We start from the raw sequence: 11,341 nt of genomic DNA, 5'->3' as shown, positions 1-11,341 counted from the left end.
TGTTTTGCCAGAATTATCACAAGCTACAACCATCTGTGATAAGTGTATTTTCTGCCTCTTATTAATCACTTCACTTTAACACAGTTTAGGCGCAGATTAGGCGCAATGTTAGATTCGGGCACTTACATGTCATCCTGCTACAAGCTCCTCTCTGCTTCTCCCACATCCCAGAATGAGAATAACACTCACAGCAGCACCCAGGTGTGTGACACCCAGCACCCAGTGACCTCCTCAGCAGCACCCAGGTGTGTGACACCCAGCACCCAGTGACCTCCTCAGCAGCACCCAGGTGTGTGACACCCTGCACCCAGTGACCTCCTCAGCAGGGGCTTCTCCTGGAGGGGATCCCCCAGTGCTGGTCTCCTGCTGCACCCCTGTAATTCTGCACAATATCCCCCTCAGACACACTGGTGATACTGTGCAGAATTACATGGGGGACACTTGTATGTAGTATCTGCAACATTCTGCAAAGTTCTGCAAACTTCTCTTGCTCTTGCTTTGAGCTCAGGTTTTGCAGAATATTTTGTAAATAGAAGGTGATGAACTGTAAATAGAGTCTGCAGCTCCTGTCTGCAGTGTATCCAATGTATCTATTATATGTTCCAGTGTCTGTAATGTATCTAATGTATCTATTATATGTTCTAGTGTCTGCAGAGTATCTAATGTATCTATTATATGTACTAGTGTCTGCAGTGTATCTAATGTATCTATTATATGTTCTAGTGTCTGCAGAGTATCTAATGTATCTATTATATGTTCCAGTGTCTGGCTGAGCTTTGCTGCTAGAAATGAGCTCTTCTGCAAAGGGGCTCAGTGCTTTCTTCTCAGATAACGCCACCTTCGGGCTGGAGTGTTTTTGCGCCCGTTTTTGCGCCTAAATGCAAAAGTTGCACGTGATGAATATCATTAGGCGCAGCAAAACATCTGGAATTGAACGATAGATGAGGGAAAGGTGGTTATTTTAGCTGCGCGGCTAATTTGACGTTTAATCGCAAAAATGGCGCAAAAACGGTGCGCCTAAACGAAAAGGCGCAAAAACAACAGAGAAAACAAGTGATAAATGTGGCCCTAAGTTTTCAGATGCTGGACAGGCCCTTTAATAAGTGCAAATGTGGTGTAATACAAAACACTCTAGGGGTCATTTATCTTATTTCCCCCTTCTTTGAGCTCTTTTTGTGCCTTTTATGAGTAGGTTTTGCATCTGATTTGTCTTTGGTTTTGTCAAATAAAGTTTTTTTTTCGGGTTTTCTTACGGCCACGCCCCCCCCATTTCCGTTGCGTGCATGCTGGCGCCGATGCGACACAATCCGATCGCGCGCGCCAAAATCCCGGGGCAATTCATGGAAAAATTGGAAATATTTGGGTAACGCGACGGAAAAACGCGATTCTGGCCCTTAGTAAATGACCCCCATTGTTATACTGTGCATTTATATCCTTCAGACTATTCAGATTCAGAATAACAAATTCTCTGTAATATCATTAATTTGGTGAGAAGCCGAACGCTGATCTGTAAACTTTGAATAAACATTTTTTTTTTTTACTTTCCAAACTCCAGGAATTAAAATAATTACAGATTCTTGAATATTTTAGTAGTTTCAGCTTTAACTTTTGGTTTTGCTAATTGAACGAACTTTGTCTTTCGTTTTTTACTGTAATTAATTGAAGAGCTCGATACAAAGTTGAGATTATTTGTAAACAAGAATAAAAATAAAAACAAACAAAAAACTTTGTTTTTTTTACGAGGGATTTGTTGGTGGAATGGTCACAAGTGTAATATGGAAAAATAATATTTGGGTATAATTAGGGATGGTGGGTCCAAACCCACAATTTTTAGTTTCATTCCGAACACTGGGGCTTATTTACTAAGAGTCACTGGATCACATTTCCATCGGATTTCCCGACATTTTCGGGATTTGCACCACTGTAACAGGTATTTAGAACGGGATTGTGTCGCACACGATCGAATTTTGGCGCAGTGGCCCCGGCTTTCATGTGACAGTAATCGGGGGACGGCCGTCAGATGATCCGACTGATTCGGACGAGTGTGGGATTTAACATTCAATTTGTGTTGCATCCAATGCACTCACATGCACCAGGAAGAAGAAGGTGAACTCCGGGGACCTGAGTGGGGAAGTGACACATGCAGGATATCGGGTGCACGATCTTAGTGACTCCCCGCACAGCGCATTATACACGGACAATGCACTTACATGCACCAGGAAGAAGAAGGTGAACTCCAGGGACCTGAGCGGGGAAGCAACACATGCAGGATATCGGGCGCACCATCTTAGTGACTCCCCGCACAGCACATTATACACGGACAATGCACTTACATGCACCAGGAAGAAGAAGGAGAACTCCGGGGACCTGAGCGGGGAAGTGACACATGCAGGATATCGGGTGTACAATCTTAGTGACTTCCCGCACAGCACATTATACACGGACAATGCACTTACATGCACCAGGAAGAAGAAGGTGAACTCCGGGGACCTGAGCGGGGAAGCGACACATGCAGGATATCGGGCGCACAATCTTAGTGACTCCCCGCACAGCGCATTATACACGGACAATGCACTTACATGCACCAGGAAGAAGAAGGTGAACTCCAGGGACCTGAGCGGGGAAGCGACACATGCAGGATATCGGGCGCACGATCTTAGTGACTCCCCGCACAGCGCATTATACACAGACAATGCACTTACATGAACCAGGAAGAAGAAGGTGAACTCCAGGGACCTGAGCGGGGAAGCGACACATGCAGGATATCGGGCGCAGGATCTTAGTGACTCCCCGCACAGCGCATTATACACGGACAATGCACTTACATGCACCAGGAAGAAGAAGGTGAACTCCGGGGACCTGAGCGGGGAAGCGACACATGCAGGATATCGGGCACACGATCTTAGTGACTCCCCGCGCAGCACATTATACACGGACAATGCACTTACATGCACCAGGAAGAAGAAGGTGAACTCCAGAGACCTGATCTTAGTGAATCATGGCACAGAGCATTATACACGGACAATGCACTTTCCGGAACTCCGAGGCCCCACTGTGTCAAACCTGGACTTCAGCCAGAATATGGGTTCAGCGTTTGCTGAATCTCAGGGGTTGTCCAATCTCAACAAGTTAGCCCCTATCAACAGAATTGGGGCTTATAGGGAATAATTTTCTCATTGATGGGGCCACAATGGATCATGAGAACTGGTGCCCGTTGCACCCAAAATAGTGAAGCAGCCAGTCACACCTGTGCTGCTTCTCCATTCACTGTCTATGAAACTGAGGGCGATAGCTGAGCACCATGTTAGACTATCTCTGTCCGTTCCATAGGCAGTGAATGGAGCTGCAGGATGCATGTGCAACTGTGCGCTCCATTGTTTTGGACTGGAATGGACCTCCATTCTCTTGATCCATTGTGGTCTACTGTGGCTAGAAGAAAACTTGTGGTGACTGGACAACCCCTTTAAGAGGCAGATATATGTCATTTGTTTTGTTCTTGGTCATAGAGGGGGGCATTTTTTTTGTTTGTTCCCTAAACTAAAATAATAAAAGTGAATTCATTAATTATATATACTCTCCAATTTTAACAAAAATTAACCCTTTAAGGGTTTTTCCCGGTCCACAGAATAAATAATAAATAAGCGATCAGTGGGGGTACAACACCCGGTCCTGTCGATCAGTTGTTACACCAACAGGAGCCCCTTCCATAGCCTCAGTCTGTTGCAGTCCTATTGACCACCTAGTAATAACCTATCCTTCAGACAGTAATATTTTAAGTGCAAAAAAAACCTTTATGGTCCAAGAACGGAATGACAGTGTTCAACCCCCCTCCCCTTTATCTAATACTGACCTATTTTATTGATCAATAATTAGTTTAATCCTGAAAACCCCTTTAAGAACCAAACTAGGGTAAATGCCGACAAATACGTATATCTTGTATTCCTTACTATGAATGGCAGGTAGAGGCATCATCCAACCTATGACCAGCCCTGACTACGACTACAAGCAGATATGATTCTATTCGCCCAATTACAAATTTGCTAAAATCCACTTTCTGTCCCATAGAATATTTGTATGTATATTTTTTGGCTTGTATTTTAGAAGTGCAGGTCTTTAAGAAAATTACAAGTTCTTTAAGAAGTTCCCATAAGATCCTTATTGATTCCCATTGTCCCAGAAGTGATCACCAATAATTAGGTTTATACCTTAACTACTGCCAATCTATGACCAACGCTGACTACGACTACAAGCAGATATGATTCTATTCGCCCAATTACAAATTTGCTAAAATCCACTTTCTGCCCCATAGAATATTTGTATATACAGTATATATATATATATATATATATATATATATATATATATTTTTTTTTTTTTTTTTGGCTTGTATTTTAGACGTGCAAGTTTTTAAGAAAATAACAAGTTCTTTAAGAAGTTCCCATAGGCTCCTTATAGATTTCCATCATCCCAGAAGTGATCACCAATAATTAGGTTTATACCTCATGTACTACCAATCTATTTCCATCCCTGACTACGACTACAAGTAGATGCGATTCTGTTTGCCCCCATAACAAAATTGCTGAAATCCACTTTATTATTTTTTTTAGTATGTAATTTTTTTGCCTGTATTTTCGACATGTAGGCATCTAAGCAAACAACAATTTTTTTAAGACGTCCCCATAGGATCCTCATTGATTCCCATCATTAGTGATCACCAATAATTAGGTTTATACTTGAATTACTACCAATCTATATCAACCCTGACTACGACTACAAGTAGTTCTGATTCTATTTGCCCACATAAAAAAAAATTTCTGAAATCCACTTTATTATTATTATTATTATTATTTTTAGTATATCATTTTTTGCCTGTATCTTTGACGTGTAGGTATCTAAGCAAACAACAATCGTTTTAAGACGTTCCCGTAGGATCGTCATCGATTCCCATCGTCCCAGAAGTGATCACCAATAATTAGGATTATGCCTCAATTACTGCCGTATTGTCTTTTGTGCTTTCCACCCCTCATATGTCGCAGTTTTTTTGTGTGTGTTTTAAGTCCTGTGCCTTACGGCGTGAGAGAATATGGCACCTTTTCTGTTAAGAAATTTGAGAACGTTATGAATGCCTTAAATAATTCATGACTCCCGAAGATCAGAGGGAAGCATTAAACACCAAAGCAACGTTAGATTATGCTTTGATAGGAGCTCGTGAATAATTCAGCTGAATGTAAATCATTACATCGCCGGCGCTCCTAACAATTGATTTGTCCACATAACGGCTAACAAAGCGACTGAGTGTGGAACTCTCTTCAGAACACACACAACTGACTGCCTGACGTCTCATTGTGTCGGAGCTTTGTACTTGAACGACTTAATTGTCGCTGTCATCCGGGTCGGAGCAGAGATCGTCGATAGAGACGTGTCCTGGGTCACTATAGAGCTCCGCCCACCAGATGCTGCAACGGGAAGAGATTTTTAGGTCATTTTGCTGCCCAGTTTTCCTTACACAAAACTCCATGTCCACTGCATAGACCTAGGGAGGGTTATTAAAAAATACAGTCTAATGCTAAACATCTAGAGAAGATCTGGTAGATAAATGGTCCGGAAATATCTAATGACTGAGGCACAGGGAGTAGGGAAATAACCTAGTGGAGATGCCTGATGAAGGCTCACGTACTGAGCCGAAACGCGTTGCATATACATATTTTATATTTCCTAAATAAAAAAAACCTTTTTGATCTATACTACAAACGAGTAGTGTCCTGGAAGATTGACGGAGCGCCAAAACATCCCCGAAGATCTGGGGCTCATTTACTAAGGGTCCGAATCGCGCACTTTCGTCAGGTTTCCCGAATATTTCCGACTTGCGCAGGCTTTCATGCAACAGAACTCGGTGGGCGTGGCCGTTGGACAACCTGACGGATTCAGAAAAACCACAGAATTTAAAAAACCTTTTGTGTCGCAAGGTCAAGCACTCACATGCACCAGGAAGAAGAAGGTGAACTCCGGCAGACCTCAGCGCAGCAGCGACACCTGGTGGATATCGGGCGAACGACCTTAGTGAATCCCAGCAGACCTGTTTCCACTTCGGACAAAGCATCGCGGGATCGCCACTGGACCGGGTAAGTAAATGAGCCCAGTTGGGTGCCTCCATTGTATCTCTGCAACCCTGTTGCCTGGAAAGGGACCTGTTTACCTCAGGGGACCACAGGCTGCCGATACTTTCATCATTCCATCTTACATGCGCATATACTCATACATACATACTTACATACATATACTCCTGATACAAGGTGCACGGTATACCTGCTTCATATGTTTTTATATTACGCTTCTAAGATTTACTTCTCAAGGTCAGCGCACCTCCTGTTTGTCTCCTCTACTTATCCCTCTGAGTTGGAGACATTTCTGACCATCTTAGAAAGCAGCATCTTCCCAGACCCCTACTACATAGAGGAGAAGACATTAGGGCTCATTTATTAAGGGTCCGGGGACCGCACTTTCGTCGGGTTTCCCGAATATTTCCAATTTGCCCCGGGATTTTGGCGCACGCTATCGGTTTTATGCCACATCGGCGGCAGCTTTCATGCGACAGAAATCAGGGGGCGTGCCCGTCGGACAACCTGGCGGATTCGGAAAAAACGTGGAATTCAAAAAACCTTTTGGGTCCCAAGGTCAAGCACTCACATGCACCAGGAAGAAGAAGGTGAACTCCGGCGGACCTCGGCGCAGCAGCGACACCTGGTGGATATCGGGCGCACGACCTTAGTGAATCCCAGCAGATCCGAATCCACGTGGGACAACGCATCGCGGGATCGCGACTGGACCGGGTAAGTAAATGAGCCTCGTTGGGTGCCTCCATTGTATCTCTGCAACCCTGTCGCCTGGAACGGGACCTGCTTACCTCAGGGGACCAGAGGCTGCCGATACTTTCATCATTCCATCTTACATGCGCATATACTCATACATACATACTTACATACATATACTCATGATACAAGGTGCACGGTATACCTGCTTTATATGTTTTTATATTACGCTTCTAAGATTTACTTCTCGAGGTCAGCGCACCTTTCCCTCTTGTTTGTCTCCTCTACTTATCCCTCTGAGTTGGAGACGTTTCTGACCATCTTAGAAAGCAGCATCTTCCCAGACCCAGAGGAGAAGACATTGAGGAGCAAGGTCTTGGCAGGAGCGAAGCCTTTGAAACCCTGAGTCGTAAAAGCTACGTGGAAGCCAATCCCAAAGCGGAAGCAAAGAATGGGACGCTGGTCATAGATGATGGCTGGTGAGGATGGTATGGTGGCCCTTTGATGAGAACATGACTTATGAAGGCTCATGTGATCCCTACCATCCATCAATATCACACACCACCATGAATTACATTTGCTACACACAATGTCAGAGTTTAACTTATTTTCTGTAGCAAAGTATCAGCAATCTTATCCATCGATGGAAAAAGGTCAAGATACTTGGCTTGGCTGGGCTGTCTCCATAACTTCTATAGGCTTCAGTAGACACGGCCACATGTAAGGGAGAGCCACCTTTCCTATACGAAGCTGTTAGAGATCAGGTAGGTCGGGTTTCCATAGATCAGATGGAAGACGTAGGTGGCAGGACCAATGGTAGCTGATTGTCTAAGGTCACATAAGGGTTGAGTTGATCCAGAAATGGACATCCCCTTAATGTGTGTAGATCTGGTGTTGTGGAATCTCCTTTAGGCTCGTGACATGGGGATGACTTCAGCATTGTCTGATCGGTCGGATACCCCTTCCCATGCAGATTTTGGAAGGTTCCCGGTTCCATTGCACTTGGTTGATTTCCTGGTATTAGTTTGAGCTGATCAGGCAGATGGTGGATGCCTCACGCTCGGATGATCTCAGTTTGTAGTGATGGCATCTTACATTTCTGGGGATTTATGGAATGTCAGAACAGCACAATAAGGCCAAAAGGGAATTCCTGCGAGTAAATATTTTCATCCTCCTTGCTGGTTCCTCTGAAATGCCACTGACAGAACCGGGCAAAGAGGATTTTTTTCAGCACGGAAAGTTCCATGGAGCTGATTATTGGAGCAGAGTGAGAACTTCTGGCAGTGATTATTACATCCCGGGATGGAGAATAACAGACGAAGTCACAGCGGCCAAAAACACAATCCTGTGGAGGCTGCCATGGCGCTCATGGATAAATGTGCGAGGGAACACAACGGTTATCTGCGAGCATTACATAACAAGATTGTACTGTAACCTGGAGAACCTGGCCTGGGAATCATTCATACTAAACAACATTTCTATTTATTTTACAAAACAGAAGTTTTATATCCATCTCCTATCTATCTATCTATCTATCTATCTATCTCATATCTATCTATCTCCTATCTATCTATCTATCTCCTATCTATCTATCTATCTATCTATCTCATATCTATCTATCTCCTATCTATCTATCTATTTATCTAAGTATGGGAAAGTCCAGAGCAGCACAGCAACAATGTTGGGTGCAAAGTCCTTGACACTTTGGCAAATAGCGTCTTCAATATATAATTCAAAAAGCAGGCAGCACTCCAGGATAGTGATCAAAAATGATGGGGTATCTTTATTCCATGTGCGACGTTTCAGCTCATGTAGAGCCTTTATCAAGCATAGTGAGTATGGCCAGTAAACAAGCATATAAGGGCCAACCTTACATTTCATTGGTCTGACACCAGACCGTGGTAATTACATTGCAAAATAAGCAAAATATACAACATTCCATTTGATAAGTGAGAAAGTGTTATGCTAAACTCAATCATTGGTTTAGTACAGTGAAATGACAACGTTAAATCAGTGAAAAATGCATGTGTAGGCATAAATAGATAAATACCCTCCCAACTGCAATCGGACCGCCCCCTGTCTCGGCTTTCATTCATAAAACTCAGTGGCAGATCCTGAACAGGATCTGCCACTGAGTTTTATGAATGAAAGCCGAGACAGGGGGCGGTCCGATTGCAGTTGGGAGGGTATTTATCTATTTATGCCTACACATGCATTTTTCACTGATTTAACGTTGTCATTTCACTGTACTAAACCAATGATTGAGTTTAGCATAACACTTTCTCACTTATCAAATGGAATGTTGTATATTTTGCTTATTTTGCAATGTAATTACCACGGTCTGGTGTCAGACCAATGAAATGTAAGGTTGGCCCTTATATGCTTGTTTACTGGCCATACTCACTATGCTTGATAAAGGCTCTACATGAGCTGAAACGTCGCACATGGAATAAAGATACCCCATCATTTTTGATCACTATCCTGGAGTGCTGCCTGCTTTTTGAATTATCTATTTATCTATCTATCTATCTATCTCATATCTATCTATCTATCTCCTATCTATCTCATATCTATCTATTTATCTATCTATCTATCTATCTATCTATCTATCTCATATCTATCTATCTATCTATCTATCTATCTATCTATCTATCTATCTCATATCTATCTCCTATCTATCTATCTCATATCTATCTATCTATCTCATATCTATCTATCTATCTATCTATCTATCTATCTATCTCATATCTATCTATTTCCTATCAATCTATCTATCTATCTATCTATCTATCTATCTATCTATCTATCTATCTATCTATCTGAAACATCCCCCACCAGGGCTAAGCCTTTTTCTGGCTTGGGGCAGCTGTATCCTTTAGGTACCTGGATGGCTGGCAGAGTGCGGTGAGCACTCGTCTGCGGTCACGGTCGCTGGGTACCAGGGGAAGAGGCTTCGTACTCAGCCTGGCAGGTCTCCGACAGGTAGAAGAATGAGAAAAGAGGGAGAGGCTGGAGGTGTTGGATAGTTCTCCCTAGGACAACCCGGATGTAAGTATAGAGATCCCTGGTGGTGGTGAATGGGGCGCCCCTGATGTTATCAGCTTCACACGGGGATCACTCAAAGACAAAGGATTTCAGGGATTAACCTTACAGTTCATTTATTTAGGAACACGACAATGGCCAAAACAGCAGGAACAACCAACTGGTGCAATGTAGCTGGTTGGATGTGTCCCACAGGAGTTGCTCACAGCCTGGTAGAGGAAGCTTCAGGCTGGAGATGGAGGAGACAGACTCCTGGTGTAGCTCAGGGTCCTGGGGAGACCTGATGGCTGCAGGTCATGTGGTGAGGAGCGCTGTGCCTCAGCACTCTCTGGACTATCTCTGGAGAGACCTCAGGAGAAAGAGACCAGAACTTTCCACCCCAAAGGGGTCATCCAAGGTGTGTTATCCAACCAACACCTTTGTACAATATAATAATAACAGTGCGTCTAACTGGTTACAAGAATCATACATTCCTTCTCAGCCAGATATTTTACAGCTGCATTGCCATTTCCAGACACTGGAGGTCGCCCTGAGTTGATCAGGCTCAGAGAAACCCAATTGAATGGATGGAGGTTTTAATTTCGCAACACTGCACTGGCAGGGGTGTTGCATATCGATCTAGAAAATCCAAAAAATGAAGCAGCACTACAAATCCAAAGACAGTGAAAAATGAGGTCGAGTTTATTCTAAACCAGGCAACGTTTCGGAGTGTTACCACCTTTCTCAAGTCTGGTTTGGTAATACCCCCAAACATCGCCTTGTTTGGAATAAACATAACCTAATTTTTGGATTTGATACCTCATACACTCCCAGCTTCTGTGTGACATAACATGTTCAGAGATATAATGAGCCGTGCACCTGTGTGACATCACATGACCAGGAATATATTACGAGTAATGCACCTGTGTGACATCACATGACCAGGGATATAACGAGTAATGCACCTGTTTGACATCACATGACCAGGGATATAATGAGCCGTGCACCTGTGTGACATCACATAACCAGGGATATTATGAGCCGAGCACCTGTGTGACATCACATGACTAGGGATATAACGAGCTGTGCACCTGTGTGACATCACATGACCAGGGATTTAATGAGCCGTGCACCTGTGTGACATCACATGACTAGGGATATAACGAGCCGTGCACCTGTGTGACATAACATGATCAGAGATATAATGAGCCATGCACCTGTGTGACATCAAATAACCAGGGATATAACAAGCTGTGCACCTGTGTGGCATCACATGACCAGGGATATAACAAGCTGTGCACCTGTGTGACATCACATGACCAGGGATATAACGAATAATGCACCTGTGTGATGTCACATGACCAGGGATATAATGAGCCGTGCCCCTGTGTGACATCATATGACTAGGGATATAACGAGTAATGCACCTGTGAGATATCACATGACCAGGGATATAACGAGCCCTACACCTGTGTGACATCACATGACCAGGTATATAACAAGCCATGCCC

This window comes from Engystomops pustulosus, chromosome 5, assembly GCF_040894005.1.
Source record: "Engystomops pustulosus chromosome 5, aEngPut4.maternal, whole genome shotgun sequence".
NCBI lineage: Eukaryota > Metazoa > Chordata > Amphibia > Anura > Leptodactylidae > Engystomops > Engystomops pustulosus.
Note: the sequence above shows the minus strand (reverse complement) of the source record.